Here is an 18,280-nt window from a genome sequence, read left to right as displayed (position 1 = left end):
TAAAGTTCAGTACAATCTTGAACTTTTCATCTTGATCTTGAAGTTCAATAGAGTCTTAAACTTTCCATCTTAATCCACATTAGAAAGCTTACTTCGTAAATTGTTTTGTCTAAACGAAATTTGACAAACAAAGGTGTGCTTTATACAATATAGCACTTACAATCTCCCTATTTGTCAAATTCATGACAAAACACTTATTATTACAACAACTAGAATGACATCTTTTATTCTTGATCCCATGTTATAGAAGACTTGTTGCAACTTTGATGAATGTGATGTGAGCTTCCCCTGTATTATGACATAGTTTTTCCATTCCGATGCCAATGCATACTCCAAGCATATGTAATATTCATTATATCAACATTCTTATCATCTCATAATATGCATCAACATTCAACATTAATATGCATTAACATTCAACATTCATATCATCATTCTTCATTCATTCTACTAGTAATAATTAATCATCTCCCCCTTTTTGTCACATTATGACAAAGGAAAGAATAATCATTCAAATAACCATAGCAAAATTAGTAGAATTAAAAAGATGAAAATATTAAGAGATGCATATAAAAATGTTAAGTTAAGGGAGTCATCAAGATAATAAGCATTAGAGGTGAGTAAAGTATGAGAGTGATCATCAAACACACACATAAAGTTAAAGTTTTACAAGCCAAATGTATTTTTTTAAAATACTAAAAATAGCCTAGTCAGATCCAAAGGAAGAGGGAGGTAGTATGGAAGGATCAATCTGGTGCAGTCCCTTGGCAATGCGATGAAAGTATTTTCACATATATTTCATTGAGGATTTGTGACTCTCTGCTATATTGTCTTGAGATACCTTCAACTTAACCACCTTTTCCTCTAAGAATTTAAGCCGATCATCAACCTGGTAAGGTTGACAGTTTGGATCAACTTCATCATCCGACTCATCAAGCTTGGCAAATATGTCATCCATCTATGTGTTCTCTGGTATAGGTGCGTCTTCTTATTCTTCTCCTTTATCTCGCTGGCCAGGAAGGAATGCCAAGCTCATTTTATGTAGATTTGTATTATCAAAGGGTAATACCAACTCCGGTGCCTTGGTTGAAAGAATGACAACATTGCAATAAAGAGTAATGGAAGTCATGAGACAGGCGAAAGGAATCAACCCATGACCATGATGAATACGGAATTGAATAATCAAATAACACACCAAAGAAGGAAGACAAGTAGGAATATCAGAGACAATGGAGTGAAGGGAACGAGTCATAAAGGGAGTAAGTTCAGACTTATTCCCAAATCGTGGATACACATTGGATGTAAAAATGTGATGTAAGACTCGGTATTTGAGAAGTATCTGGTTAGCACGGAGGGCATTGCTAGACTTTCATTCAGCATTAAAGCGACGTAATTTACGAGTGATTGCCCATTGCTCAATATGAGTCATTTTCTCAGTAAGAGTGGCAATGGAAATGTCATCATCAGTGATTTTTACGTTGAGCAAACTTAAAATCAGGTGGCGATAAGTAGGGACTGTCCCTTCTCAAAAATTAATTGTAAATGTCAGACTTTCAAGGGACATGTCGCTTATGGACACGTACATGCCTTGCGCTATGGAGCGGTAAGCCATTCCGCCCCAAGCAAGAATATTTTCCCAACCTATGGCAGTAAGGATATGCAAAAGTTGATATGGTGCAATGCGGTCTATATTTACAATCCTTTCAATAATAATTCTCTAGTGCGAAAATTCCTAACATGCTCTGAATCTTCTTCGGGAGATCTTTATGTTCTCACGCTAATGCGAGTCGACCTAGAGGAGGAGTCGCTAGGGCCCTTGTGAGTAGCCTTCATCTTAGTATAATTCTCCATTTAGAGATTGCAAAAGAGAAGATTAAAGAAGATAGATGGGTTGAGTCTAAATCAGATTTTGGCTCAAAAACCATTAAAGAAAGGTTGTAAATCACAAATACACCACAAATAGAAGATAAACTACCAAAGAGCAACCCAAATCTAGAAGGAAAATGGAAATAGACCACTTACAATGAAGATTTGGAGATGTGTTCGTCGAGAGAAGCATCGACTAGTTGAAGAAGAATGTGAAAAATGAAATACAAAAGTGATTTTTCCCATTTAATGTGTAAAACTGCACTCCTCGACTAGTCGAGCATGGTCCTTGACCGGTTGAAGGTCGACTGGTCGAGGATGTACTTGACCCATTGAGCAATCCATAAATTTGAAAAATTTTATAATTAAAATTTTAAATTTATTTACATGTTATACATTTAAACATTATAAACATATAATTTAAAAATACATAAACAACATGATTAATTAATTAAAAATACACAAACCAATATCATGCTTTAATTTAAAATATCTATTCCTGTCAAGCGGTTTGGTCATTATGTTTGCAAGCTGCTTTTAGTTTGAATATATTCTAATGAAATACTCTTGTTCTCGATTATAATGATATCGAATGTTGATATGTTTTGTACAAGAATGTTGAATTGGATTCTTTGAAATATTAATTGTTCTTAAGTTATCACAATATAATGTCATTGTATCTTACGCAATCCCATAATCAGCTAACATCCTTTTCATCCAGATTAGCTGGGTGCTAGCATTACCAACTGCGATATATTTGGCTTCAGCTATTGTGAGTGATATAGAATTTTGTTTCTTGCTACGATAGGAAACTAAACAATTTCCTAAGTAGAAACATCCACCACTAGTAGATTTTTTATTGTCGATGTTTCCTGCCCAATCTACATCGGTATATCCGGCAAGTTGTACAGTTTTATCATGCGGATACCATAGACCCAAGTTAGCAGTACTCATGACATATATGATTATTCGTTTAACAGCAATTAGATGTGATTCCTTAGGATCAGATTGATATCTAACATATATTCCAACACTAAAAGCAATATCAGGTCTACTAGCAGTTAAGTATAGAAGACTACCAATCATACTCTGATATAGATGAGAGTCTATACTTTTACTTGATTCATCCTTAGAAAGTTTGAGAGTTGTATTCATAGGAGTATCAAACTTTTTCCCATTCTCAAACCTAAATCTCTTTACAAGTTCAAGGCATACTTGATTTGTGAGATGAATATGCCATCTTCCTGTTGTTTTACTTATAATCTAATAAAGTAATTTAGTTCTCCAACCATACTCATTTCAAATTTGGATTTCAACAAATCTGCAAACTCAATGGACAAGTTAGTGTATGTAGATCCATAAATAATATTGTCAATATAGATTTGTTCTATCAATATATGTTCATTTTATTTCTTGATGAATAGGTTTTTTCAACACTTCGTATGATAAAGTTGTGACTAAGTACGAATTTAGTCAACTTTTCCTACCATGCCCTAGGAGCTTGTTTCAAACCATAAAGTGACTTTTTAAGATGGTACACATAATCTGAAAGTTTGGGGTCCTCAAAACCCTTAGGTTGTTCAACATATACTTCTTCATATAGATCACCGTTTAGAAAACACACTTATACATCTATTTAATATATTTTGAATTTCTTATAGAAAGAAATTAAAATGAATAATCTAATGGATTTAAGGCGTGCAACTGGTGTAAAGGTTTCATCATAATCAATTCCTTCTATCTGAGTGTAACCTTGTATAACTAGTCGTGCCTTGTTTCTAATGATATTCCCCATTTCATCAAATTTGTTCTTAAAAATCCATTTGCTTCCAATTATATGTTTATCAGAAGTTCCAAGAACCAAGTACCAAACATCATTTTTGACGAATTGATTTAACTCTTATTGCATAGCCAATATCCAACTTTCATTAGCAAGTGCTTCTTTTACATTTGCCGATTCAATTTGAGAAGTGAAGTAGACGTAATAATAGATATTTTCTATCTATCTTCTTATCTGAAAACCAGTACAAGGGTTACCTAATATCTGATCAGTCGGATAGTCTTTGACTAATCTTAATTCAGTATTACCTGATTTAGATGAAGAGTAGGGTTTATCTATAATGTTGACTTCATCATCATCTTGACTTGGTGTGGGTGTGATCAGGTGATCATCAATTACCACGTGAATAGATTTCTCAATCACCCCTGTTCTTTTGTTAAGAACACGATATTCTTGACTATTCAGAGCATAACCCAAGAATATTCCCTCATTACTCTTGGCTTCGAACTTTTTCAAAATTTCCCGATAATGTAAAATGAAACATTTACTTCCAAAAGTCTGAAAGTATTTGACAGTCGATTTCTTATTAAACCATAACTCATAGGCTATTTTATCTTTGTTTTTTCTAACATATACATGATTTATAATGTAGCAAGCAGTATTAATAGCTTCAGCCCATAAGTTTTTTAGTATGTTCATACTATTTAACATTACATTGGCCATTTCCTACAATATTATTTCTTTCAACAACTCCATTTTATTAAGGTGTCTTTAGGAGCAGAGAACTCATGTGATATACCATGGTTAGTACAGTACTTCTTAAATTACTATTTTCAAACTCAGTACCGTGATCACTTCTAATTTTGATCACAGGTACTTCGTTCTCAGTCTGAATTCATTTTAGAATTTTTCTGACTTCATCGAAAGTATCTGATTTCTCTCTTAAGAAGGCTACCCAAGTATATCTGGTAAAATCATCAACAATAATAAAAAAATACTTCTTTCCACTTCTACTCTCCATTCTTATTGGTCCCACCAAGTCCATATGAAGTAGTTCAAGAGGTTTAGCTATGGCTAAGGCGTTCACTTTCTTGTGACTACTCTTAATTTGCTTGCCAATTTAACATGCATCATAAATTTTTTCTACCTTTTTTAATTTAGGTAAGACATGAATGTGATCTCTCTTGCTCAATCTATAAAGGTCTCTAAAGTTAACATGACCAAGACTTTTATGCCATAATTTTATTTCGTCTATTTGGACTATGTAACATGAATAGTTAGAAGAGCATGAGTCATCAATAATGTAGTAAATTTCAAAGGTCCTACGACCATTCAAATTACACTTCCCTTCTCATTTGTAATCTCACATCCATGATTTGAAAAATTTATACTATGTTTGTTATCGCAGATTTGAGATATACTTAAGAGGTTATGTTTTAGACCTTCAACATACAGTACATTCTCTAAGGGAGGAAGATTGGAGAGTTGAACGGTACCTTGGCTTATGATTCTACAGTTGCTTCCATCTCCAAAAGTAACCGAGCCATCGTTTAACTTTTTAAAGTTGGTGAATATCGCTTTGTCACTTGTTAGATGTCTTGAACATCCATTGTCTAGGTACCATTTTGAATGGCTAGTGGCTTTGAAGGCTGTGTGGGCAACAAGACATGTGACCTTTGGAACCCATTTCAATATGGTTTTGGGTTTACTAGTTCCATTTGATTTTTCCTATTTTTGGGAGTTGAAATTTCTCTACTTTCTATTAACACCAATTCCATCTGAGTTGGATTTTAGAAGTTCTTTAAGGCCATAGTTTTTTCAGCTAAAGGTGATTTATTATATCTTTGATTTCTATAGCTGATGGCATGAAAGTTAATTTTAGGAACTTGAAGGGGTTTTGAGTTTTTGAAATCATTTCGACCAAAATTTCTCAAATTTTTACCTTTAGAGTTTAAGGATTTTTCTCTTACAAATGTAGGAGGTGAATTATTGATTTTCAGAGAATCATTTTTAATATAGCCTAGACCTGATTTGTCCCCACATTTTTTGGATGAGGTTAACAATTTTTTAGTTTTAGGTCTTCGTGGGCATATCTCCAAGTATCCTTAGAACTCAAAAGGGAAGAAACTTCGAGTTATAGTTTCTCAATTTTAGTTTTGAGTTTTTGTAATTCTGAGGTTTTGAAATTTAAATCTAGTTTTGTTTTTTCAAAACAATTTGAAAGATGAGATTTTTCTAAAACATTGTTTTCAAGTTCTTTTAATTTAACATATTTCTCTCTTTGAATTTTCAGTTTGACAACAATTTTACAACTTTCCCTGTATAAGGGCATTGTAGGCATCTTAAAGATCATCCTCATTTTCATTTTCAGGGTCACTCCTGAGATTTTCATAATCACATATGTTCTAACTATCTGAGGAGGTGACTCTGGCTATAGTCGTAAGGGCTTTTACATCATTTGCATTAATATTTTCTTATTCTGATTCATCAGACTCTAAAGAACTTTCAGAGCCAGACGATTCATGCCACGTAGCTATCATGCCCTTTCTCTTAAATTTATCTCTTTTAGGACATTTATTTGCTAAGTGACCGTATTCATCATAGTTGAAACATTGAATATCCTTAGTTTTATTTTTCCAAGACTTAAATTTTCCATTTCTTTTATTAGATGGTTTTTGAAAATCTGATCATTTCTTATTTTTTAAAATTTCTATAAAATTTCTTAGCTAGCAATGCCATATCATCTTCTATATCTTCAAAATTAGAATTAACACATTTTTCGTTTGAAACAGATTTAAAAGATTTAAGAGTAATAAACTTACCTTTAGGAGCTTTAAAATTTAACTCATATGTTTGGAGAGAGCCAACTAACTCCTCAACCTTCATATTATCAGTATCTCTTAATTCATGAATGGTAGTTACTTTAGAATTGAATCTCTCAGGAAGAGCGCAGTATTTTTGCACAGACCTTGCTTTCTGGGATTCCATCTCCTAGAACCCACATGGAAGTTACTATATCATTTAGTTTCATATAGAAGTCCATGAAAGTTTCATTTACTTACATACGAATCTCCTCAAATATAGTAGTGAGGAGTTGAACTTTTGATTTCTTGATTATAGTAGTTCCTTCATGTGTCATTTCAAGAATATCACAAGCTTGCTTAGGTATACTGCATGACATAATTCTTTTGAATTCATCAGGCGATAGAGCATAAGTTATGACATTTAAGGCCTTAACATCAGTACTGCTTTCGCTTTTCTAAGCTCTAGTTCATAAATAGAATGCAATTTCTCTCCTAGATTTAGTTTCATTACTGCTTAATACTTTAATCATAGGAGGTTTACATTTGGTTACAGTGGCTTGCCACACGCTTTAATCTAAGGATTTAGAAAAATCTTCATTCTTGCTTTCCAATATGTATAGTTAGAGCCATCAAAAGTGGTGGCCTAGTAATAGATAAGCTATTGAAATTTGAAATTATAAAATCTCTAGATCTTTTAACTCAAGGAAATTAATCTAAAAAAAAATGAACAACTTAGCTCTAGTACCACTTGAAAAGGCAAGCTTAAGAAGACCTAGAGGAGGGGTGAGTAGGACTATGCCAAATAAAAAATTAAAGGGCTGAAATAATAAATAAATCAGAAATCTTAATCGCACTAGCAATGAAAAATTAATTCAAACTAATTCGTAGGACAACCTACACCCAAACCAAGTTTAGGTAGGACAACCTTATTTCACGAACGTTTGTAAGAATCAAGATCTTAAACCAAGTAAGAGAAAATAAAGCTATCTATTACAAACATTCACCACTTTTGCATAAATGAACTTACAAACATTCTCCACAAATGCAAAAAGTAAACATTCACCACAACACTAAGAATTATAGTGGTTCAGTGTGTACAACAAATGTTCTTAAATAGCCACACCTACTCCACTCCCAATAATTACTATCCACGTGATATTAGCTTTCATTATAAATAAGGTTTTCTCAGGGTCACCTTAAAACCTAATACATTTGTGATTTTAAAGGGCTATCACAAACAAAAAAAAACTTCTCTCTGAGAATTTTCTGGCTATCTCAGAAAAACCAACAAATGAGATTTTTTGGATATCTTAATAAAACCAAACTATAAAAGCAAAGAATACTTATCTTCTCCTTTGAAGATGTATCAGTTGATGTAGCCGTAGAACCGCTTCTCTTGTAATAGATTGTTCAATGTTCAATCATAGAGACAAGGGTTCAAGGTTCTAAATTGATTTTAAATAGATTCAAACTAAAGGCTACTTGTTCGAATTCCTTAATATCTCAAAGAAGAGTATTTACTCTCTTTATAAAATAAGATTCAAAGAAAGGAAGATCAAAGAATTAAAAAAAAATAAGCTATTAAAAATATTATAAATACCGTGCAATAACTTGACAATAATGGGGGCTTCTCTCTCACTCGTGAAAGGATTTAATAGACTTGAATTTGTAATTTCAAATTAAGAGAAAGCCTCTATTTATAGGCAAAAAAGTTGTTTCTTTGACTCATCTAAGACAGTCTTCAACTCGTCTAAGAATTGGATTTCATTCCAATAAAATTTTAATTTGAGTGCGATAAGATAAAACAGATCTTCGACTGGTCGAAGGCCCTGCTTGATTGGTCGAGGGCCCTATTCGACTGGTTGAGTAAGGTCTTCGACTGGTCGAGGGTGCCTAAAATCCAAATTGATTCAGTTGCTAGACTTCGACTCGAGTAACCTTCGACTGGTTGAAGGCCCATCTTTGACTGGTCGAGTAGTCTGCTCGACTGGTCGAAGAAGAAATGGAAAAGTCCATTTTTCTTGAGTTTAAACTAGGACTGGTCGAAAAATCTTTAGACTAGTCAAAACACACCTTAGACTAGTTGAACCTTAGCTTAGGCTAGTCAAACTTTAACCTAACATAAGCATAAAAACCCATTTAAGTTATGTTTTGAAAGTACCTAAGCCTAAGGTCATTCTAAGGTTTGGTATACTTGATATGACAAAACTTTGAAGTAGCTTAAACTTCATGGAACTTGTTCTTCTACTTGAATCTTCAATAAAGCTTAAAGTTGAAGATGAAGCTTGATCTTCTATAAGAACTTTAGTAGAACTTGACCTCAATCATCTTGAACTTAGTTATGAGGCCCGTATTCTAGCCCGTACTGTTCCATAGGCTTCCACGGTCTTACCGGTCGAATTTCGAGAACTCGCGATCTATAATCGGTAGTTGCACGTGACCCTGAGTCATATCCCATATTCCAGAGTTGGCTCGACCCGAGACTTATACCCTAGCGACCGCACCATCGCCGTGGTTCCAATACCATGTCTCGTGCACCCAGGCAATACCTAAGCCAAGAGATGTGGGCCCGCGTTCAGTTTGAGAAAAATGCCACGCGTGCGAATTTCGAGAGAATCTCTACAACATGTCACATCAATCAATCAATAAATCAATTACCTTAACCAAGTACACATCACCTTACACCCCATCCCCAAGCAACCCCATAACTCAACAATTCCTTACACAACCCATACCCCTCTTACACAAATTATCCCAAAAGTCAACAAAGCTCTTACACACCCATCACTCACCTCACCCATTACTCCATCACTCATCCCTCTCTCTCTCTCTCTCTCTCTCTCTCTCTCTCTCTCTCTCTCCTTACAATCCCCTCTCTCTCATTTCTCAAACCCATTCCCAAGCAAACCAAGCTCCAACATATGGACTTCCAAGCCCTTATAGAGAAGCTCTAGTGTGGCCCACTTCCTACCCTCTCATCTCCCATCTCAACCATCAAAACTTCATCATCTTCTATTAAAATCAAAGCTAAGGCGATTACCATTCCAAGGAGCCAAGAAGAAGTGGACAGTGGGTTATCTTGGACCTACATTCTTCCTTTTTGTATTTTCTTTTTTGTGATTTAAGGGCCCACATATGATGGGACCCACCTTGATGTATGATTATATCCAAGAGGGGCCCATAGTGGCGGGGCCCCTCCGTCATCGCCGATCTCTCTCCTTCTCTTTTTCTCTCTCTCTTCTTTCTCTATGATTAATAGCCCACCTATGATGTGTGTATTTTAACCATGACGTCCGACAAGTGGGCCACCTTGATCCCGGTTGGGGCCTACATGACCGGACGGTCACATGGGCCCGGATGAAAGGGAAAGATAAATATCAGCTTGATTGAAATCCCGTGGCCCACTATGTGTGACCACCATGACGAAGGTGCATCATCCAGCACTGTCTAGCTTGTTGGACGATGGCTGGATGCTGGACAGTCATGGTATATAATATATATACTTATATATGTATATGATTTGTATATATATTATTGTAATATTATGTTATATTATAATATATCATATTATATTATGAATATATATATATATATATATATATATATATTGTATACCCATTTTAGGGCATGCCGTTCATCCATCTCCTACTGGGCCGTCCATCTGTTGGACGGCCAGTAGTAGGATGGTGCCTCTTAGCGTCAGCAATCCTATGGGCCCCACGTAATGTATATGCATCTAAGCTGTTCCGATGGTGGGAACCCCTACCAGTTCAATGTTAGCAAGTTCTAGGGTTCCACATGTGGAGGTGCCCCATCCAAACCATCAATCCGTTTGATCTTTGGGGCCCGCCTGCGGCAGCAGATTGGGTAGGTACCATACACCAATATATAGCTGGTGTATTGGCGCTACCAAAATATGTGGGTCCCACTACTGATGACATCAGCAATGGTTTGGACCCCACCGTCATGTATGTTTTATATCCCACCGTCCAAATGGCTGGACGGTGGGCTCTTCATGCGATATATATGCCATCCAAACTTTTAACCATTTGGCAAGCGTGGACCCCACCTACTGTATATGGTTCATCCAACTGTCCATCCATTTGGTGAGCCAGTTCTAAGGCTTGAGACTAAAAATAAGACAGATCTAGTATCAAGTGGACCACACTATAGAAGACAATGGAGTGGAACGTCTACCATTGAAACCCCTTTGGGTTATAGCAGTTTTGAATCAATATGATATTTGTTTTTCCTCCCTGTTAGGTCTTTGTGACCTTATGAATAGTATGGATGGGAAATAAATACTATGGTGGGCCCACTGGAATTTAATAATGGAAATCATCATCACCACTGTTAGGTGTGGTATGGTCCAGATGATCCTTTGGATATGATTCATTTTTTCATAATAATGCTGTAAAATGATCTCTAGTAATAGATGAATGGAATGTTGGTTTGGGCCCATTTGATTCGGCCCATTTGATTGGCCCATTTGATTTGGCCCATTTGATTGGACAATTTGATTCAGCCCATTTGATTTGGCCCATTTGATCAGCCCATTTGACGTATATGGGCCCATTGGTGCGGCCTATATGATGTGGCCATTGTGATGTACTTGAGGCCCATGGGCGAGGCCCATTGTGATGTATTCGAGGCCCATGGGCAAGGTCTGATGAGATGAATTTGAGGTCCAAGTATGAGGCCCAATATATGTGTATTAAGCCCATGGGACGTGGCCCATTGTGATGTATCTCCGTCCCATATGATGATGCCCATTGTAACGTATTTTCGGCCCATTTGGTAAGGCCCATTGAGATGTATTTCAGCCCATACGATAGGCCCATTGTGATGTATTCTGGCTCCACATTAATGGGCAATGATGGTTAGATGTCCACATTATGATCTTCCCTTAGGCCTTGATGGGTCAATTCTGATTGTCGAGGCCGATTTCGATTGTCAAGGCCAATTCCGATTGTCGAAGTCAATTATCAATGCCGATTATGAGTATGTGAAAGCATAGCATCATGATACATGCCCACACACATCATCTGCATGTTTGTTATGAAATATGGTTGGCCATTGCATATGCCGTAAGGCAGGTTGTTCATGGGGCTCCCTGATAGGCGGAGTTGCCCCGCATGAGCGCATGATATGCGCAGGATTGATACATGATTGGACTGTATGACTCATACATCTCGTATTGTGTGATTATGATTACTATATGCCTAAGCGACATCAGGTCTGTAGCCTTCATAGGAATATGTGGATGGCCAGATGGGACACCAAAAATCTGTTCTACATGGGGTGTTATATATATATCCCTGGGTGAAAGTCCTTAAACTTTCTTGGTTCCAGAGGTTGTTCCAACATCTAGACCGAGTGGATGCATGAGTGCATGAGAGTTGTATACCGTTAGGCCGCGTCTCTCATTGTGTCGTGGTCGGTTGGAAAGGGGTACGGCCTTACCTGCCTTAGAGGAGGGGACAATGCTAGGCTGAGTCTGACTAGCTTGAGGAATGGGTTTGCTATTGATGAGCTAGGCCCGATATTGGCAGGCAGATAGTGAGGTCTCTTCCACTCACCTTGTTATGCGCGATGGGGCGGCAATCAGGTTTTGAGTGTAATAGACCCCGGTGATTTCATAGAGAGGAACCGTATTGATATGTTAACTTATTGAGTAGGAGTTGCATACTCATGCATTCATTTCATTCACTATCCACTCGGGGTGGTGGTGAATAACTAATTGTTGTGTACCTTCGCATGACTAGGATTTCGGTTGGGCGCATGACTAACCTGAGATCAGGAGTCTACCACATTGAGTTTGACTATTCAAATTTATGTATGAGACTAGTTTGGATAGAAGTCCTTTGGAATAGACCCCATAGCTTGCGATACTACGTACTATCATCCCGACTTCACACCCCAGCTCAGTCATTCCATTCGTACTACATATTACATTGCATCCTCGGCATCTGATATTGGCTTATTATGATTTTGCATCACATAGCCTTGATATGGCTGTTAGCATTTATGCCTTCCATCGCATAGCCTTGTTACGACTGATAGCACTCATGGACTTACCAATATATTTTCGCTTACTCTGATATCATATGATTCATGATCTTGTCAGTATTTTTACTTATTCTGATTACTCTAATATTCCTTACTTGGCAATTACCTTGTGTACACACTTACACCACCTTCTAAGCTTTCTATAAGCTTATGCACGATAGATGCGTGCAATGATGTTAGGTTACAGTAGCGTGGAGCTTGGAGCATGTAGTTAACTTTTGGAGCTTTGATTTTGACATATGTATTTCTCTTTCAGCACTGTATTCAAATATTTATATTAGTGGATATATGGTGATGATGTTGCCTTTGTGATTTGGGTAAACTTGTGGTTATGCTTCTTATGAGATAAATGTACGTTGGAAAATCCTCCTTCTAGGATCTTAGAATCGAAACGTGGCATATGGGCATTGGAAGCCGAGAATGGGATACTACGGAGGCTGTCGGCACCAGATTCGGTGAATGGGATTCCTGTGAATCCGATTTTTGGGTTTAGGGTGTGATAGAAGATGGTATCAGAGCATAACTTGGGAATACTTGAAGATAACATCACATATCTACTGATAGCTACCCTACACTCTATGATTGTTGAGAACTTAGAATGGTTAGATCCCCGAGTTCGAATAACTTAGAGATTTTCTGACATAGCTCCCTACATTTAAGATTTTTGAAGCTACTTAGTATTCGAGCTTCGATCATTTCTGATCTAAGATCTAGGATCAGTGGGGTCATCATAGCGTTGATGAGGCATCCTGAGAGCATGAGGTTCAGATTAGAGATCGCTATTTATTCATAGATTTATTATAAGTCAATGCTTCCACTTCCCTTACTTTGTCCTGCGTGATAGTAAATTTTGAGGATGAAATTTTTATTAGGAGGGAAGAGCTATGAGGACCGTATTCTAGCCCCTACTGTTCCGTAAGCTTCCGCAGTCCTCCCCATCGAATTACAGCAACTCGCGATATGTAGTCAGCAGTTGCACGTAACCCTAAGTCATATCCCATATTCCAGAGTCATCTTGACCCGAGACTTATACCCTAGTGACTGTGGCATCGCCACAGTTTTGATACCGTGTCTCGCGCATCGAGGTGATACCCATGCCAGGAGATGTGGGCCCACGTTCAGTTTGAGGAAAATGCCGCGATGCGAATTTCGAGAGAATCTCTACAACATGTCACATCAATCAATCACTTCAACCAAGTACACATCACCTCACACCCCATCCCCAAGCAACCTCATAAGACAACAATGGCTTACATAACTCATACCTCTCTTACACAAATTACCCCAAAAGTTAACAAAGCTCTTACACACCCATCACTCACCTCACCCATCACTCCATCACTCATCTCTCTCTCCCTCTCTCTCTCTCTCTCTCTCTCTCCCCCCCCCCCCTTACAACCCTCTCTCTCTCTCATTTCTCAAACCCATTCCCAAGCAAACCAAGCTCCAACGTATGGACTTCCAAGCCCTTATGGAGAAGCTCTGGTGTGGCCCACTTCCTACCCTCTCATCTCCCATCTAAAGCATCAAAACTTCATCATCTTCCATTGAAATCAAAACCAAGGTGATTACCTTTCCAAGGAGCCAAGAAGAAGTGGATGGTAGGTGATCTTGGACCCACATTCTTCCTTTTTGTATTTTCCTTTTTGTGATTTAAGGGCCCACATATGATGGGACCCACCTTGATGTATGATTGTATCCAAGAGGGGCCCATAGTGGCGGGGCCCCTCCGTCATTGCCGATCTCTCTCATTCTCTTTTTCTTTCCCTCTCTTCTTTCTCTATGATTAATGGCCCACCTATGATGTGTGTATTTTATCCATGACGTCTGACAAGTGGGCCACCTTGATCCCAGTTGGGGCCTACATGACCAGACGGTCACATGGGCCCGGATGAAAGGGAAAGACAAATATCGGCTTGATCAAAATCCCGTGGCCCACTACATGGGACCACCATGATGAAGGTGCATTATCCAGCACCGTCCAGCTTGCTGGATGGTGGCTGGACGCTGGACAGTCATGGTATATAATATATATATATATATACTTATATATGTATATGATTTGTATATATATTATTATAATATTATGTTATATTATAATATATCATATTATATTATGAATAATATATATATATATATATATATATATTATATACCCATATATATATATATATATATTGTATACCCATTTCAGGGCATGTCGCCCATCCATCTTCTGATGGGCCATCCATCTGTTGGATGGCTGGTAGTAGGATACTGCCTCTTAGCATCAGTAATCCTATGGGCCCCACGTAATGTATATTCATCCAAGTTGTTCAGATGGTGGGACCCCCTACCAATTCAATGTTAACAAGTTCTGGGGTCCCACGTGTGGAGGTGCCCCATCCAAATTGTCCATCCATTTGATCTTTGGGGCCCACCTGCGGCAACAGATTGGCTGGGTACCTTACACCAATATATAGCTGATGTATTGGCACTACCAAGATATGTGGGTCCCACTGGTGACGTCGTCTGCAGTGGTTTAGACCCCACCGTCATGTATGTTTTGTATCCCACCGTCCAGATAGCTGGACGGTGGGCCCTTGATGATATATATATACCATCCAAACTATTTAACCATTTGGCAAGCGTGGACCCCACCTACTATATATGGTTCATCCAACCATCCATCCATTTGGTGGAGTCAGTTTAAAGGCTTGAGACTAAAAATAAGATAGATCTAGTATCAAGTGGACCGCACTACAGAAGACAGTGGAGTTGAACGTCTACCATTGAAACTCCATTGGGTTACAGCAGTTTTGAATCAATATGATATTTGTTTTTCCTCCTTGTTTAGGTCTTTATGACCTTATGAACAATGTGGATAGGAAATAAATACTATGGTGGGCCCACTGGAATGTAATAACGGAAATCATCATCACCACTGTTACATGTGGTATGGTCCAAATGATCCTTTGGATATGAGTCATTTTTTTTATAATAATGCTCTAAAATTACCTCTAGCAATAGATGAATGGTGTGTTAGTTTGGGCCCATTTGATTTAGCCCATTTGATTCGGCCCATTTAATGTATGTGGTCCCATTGGTGCAGCCCATATGATGTGGCCCATTGTGATGTACTCGAGGCCTATGGGCTAGGCCCACTGTGATGTATTCAAGGCTCATGGGAAAGGTCTGATGAGATGTATTTAAGGCCTAGGCACGAGGCCCAATATGATGTGTATTAGGCCCATGTGACATGGCCCATTGTGATGTATCTACGACCCATATCATGAGGCCCATTGTAATACATTTTCGGCCCATTTGGTAAGGCCCATTGAGATGTATTTCTAGCCCATACGATTAGGCCCATTGCGATGTATTCTGACCCATATGATGAGGCCCATTGCGATGTATATTAGACCTCTGTGTGAAACCATGGGCCCATAATATGTTTGGCTCAATGTGGGCCACTCCTTGGGAGAAATGTTGGTTAAATGTCCACATTGATATGCAATGATGGTTAGATGTCCACATTATGATCTTCCCTTAGGCCTTGTTCGACCGATTCTGATTATCGAGGCTGATTTCGATTGTCGAGGCCAATTCCAATTGTCGAAGTCGATTATCGATGCCGATTATGAGTATGTGACAGCATAGCATCGTGATACATGCCCACACGCATCATCTGCATGTTTGTTATGAGATATGGTTGGCCATTGCATATGTCATAGGGCAGGTTGTTCATGGGACTCCTTGATAGGCAGAGTTGCCCTGCATGAGCACATGATATGCGCAGGATTGATGCATTATTGGACATTGTGACTCATACATCTCGCATTGTGTGATTATGATTACTGTATGCCCTAGCGACATCAGGGGCGTAGCCTCCATAGGCATATCGTGGATAGCCAAATGGGACACTGAAAATCTATTCTACATGGGGTGCTATACATATCCTTGGGTGAAAGTCCCTAAACCCTCTTGGTTCCAGAGGTTGCTCTAATGTTTAAACTGAGTGGATGCATGAACGCATGGGGCCTGTATGTCGTTAGGCCGTGTCTCCCACTGTACCGTGGTTGGTTAGAAGGGAGTACAGCCTTACCTGCCCGAGAGGAGGGGGCAATGCTAGGCTGAGTCTGACTAGCTCGAGGAATGGGTCCGCTATCGTTGAGGCGGGCCCGATATTGGCAAGCGGATAGTGAGGTCTCTTCCACTCACCTTGTTGCACGTGATGGGGCAGCAATTAGGTTTTGAGTGTAATAGACCCCGGTGATTTTGCAGAGAGGAACCGTACTGATATGTAGACTTATTGAGTAGGATTTGCATACTTATGCATTTATTTCATTCGCTATCCACTCGAGGTGGTGGTGCACAACTAATTATTGTGTACCTTCGCATGGCCAGGATTTCGATTGGGTGCATGACTAACCTGAGATTAGGAGTCTACCACATTGAGTCTGACTATTCAAATTTAGGTATGTGACTGGTTTGGATAGAAGTCCTTTGTGATAGACCCCATAGCTTGCGATACTACGTATTATCATCCTGACTTCACACTCCAGCTTAGTAATTACATTCACACTGCATATTGCATTGTATCCTTAGCATCTAATATTGGCTTATTATGTTTTTGCATCGCATAGCCTTGATATGGTGTTAGCATTCATGCCTTGCATTGCATAGCCTTAGTATGGCTGATAGCACTCATGGACTTACCAGTATATTTTCACTTACTCTAATATCGTATGATTCATGATCTTATCAGTATTTTCACTTACTCTAATTACTCTGATATTGCTTACTTGACACTTACATTGTGCACACACTTACACTACCCTCTAAGCTTTCTATAAACTTATGCATGATAGATGTGTATAGGTGATGTTACGTTGCAACAGCGTGGAGCTTGGAGCATGTAGCTGACTTCTGGAGCTTTGATTTTGACATATGGATTTCCCTTTCAGCAGTGTATTCAAATGTTTATATTAGTTGATATATGATGATGACGTTACCTTTGTGATTTGGGTAAACTTGTGGTTATGCTTCTTACGAGATAAATGAACATTAAAAAATCCTCCTTGTAAAATCCCAGGATTGGAACCTGGCATATGGGTGCTGGGAGTCGAGAATGGGGTACTATAGAGGTTGTTGGCACCGGATTTGGTAATAGGGATTCTTGTGAATCCGATTTCTGGGTTTGGGGCGTGACATTAGTAGAGTTTGAACTTTCCATCTTAATCTTGAAGTTCAGTAGAGTCTTGAACTTTTCATCTTGATCCACATTAGAAGGCTTGCTTCATAAGCTGTTTTGTCTAAACGAAATTCGACAAACAAAGGTGTGCTTTATACAATATAGTAGTTACAATTTCAATCATATCATTTAATAGAGAAGATCGGACCAAACCCTGAACCTCATAAGCTCGTAACATTGATCGAAGCATTAGAAGCGGTTGCGGTTCAAGGGAGCTGAAGACTCTTCATCAATAAGAAGATCATCTTCAGATTGTGTGAGAAAGGGACTCATTCACTTACTTGTAAGTATATAGAGTTCATTGAGTTTGAAGCCTTTTCCTTGTGTAGGATTGACATTTATAGTTTGAGTTATATACTCGCTAAGACCTTTCGTAGGTCTCCGAAGGGAGAATATGTTGTCCTTATGTAGGACGCGTTGGCCTTGTGTAGGACACATTGTCCTTGTGTAGGATGTGTTGCCTTGTGTAGGCATAGGTTGCCTTGTGTAGGCTCCTAGTTGTGTCTTCATGTAGGACTTGTCGCCTTG

Source organism: Magnolia sinica, chromosome 14 (assembly GCF_029962835.1).
Source record: "Magnolia sinica isolate HGM2019 chromosome 14, MsV1, whole genome shotgun sequence".
In the NCBI taxonomy this organism is placed as follows: domain Eukaryota; kingdom Viridiplantae; phylum Streptophyta; class Magnoliopsida; order Magnoliales; family Magnoliaceae; genus Magnolia; species Magnolia sinica.
Note: the sequence above shows the minus strand (reverse complement) of the source record.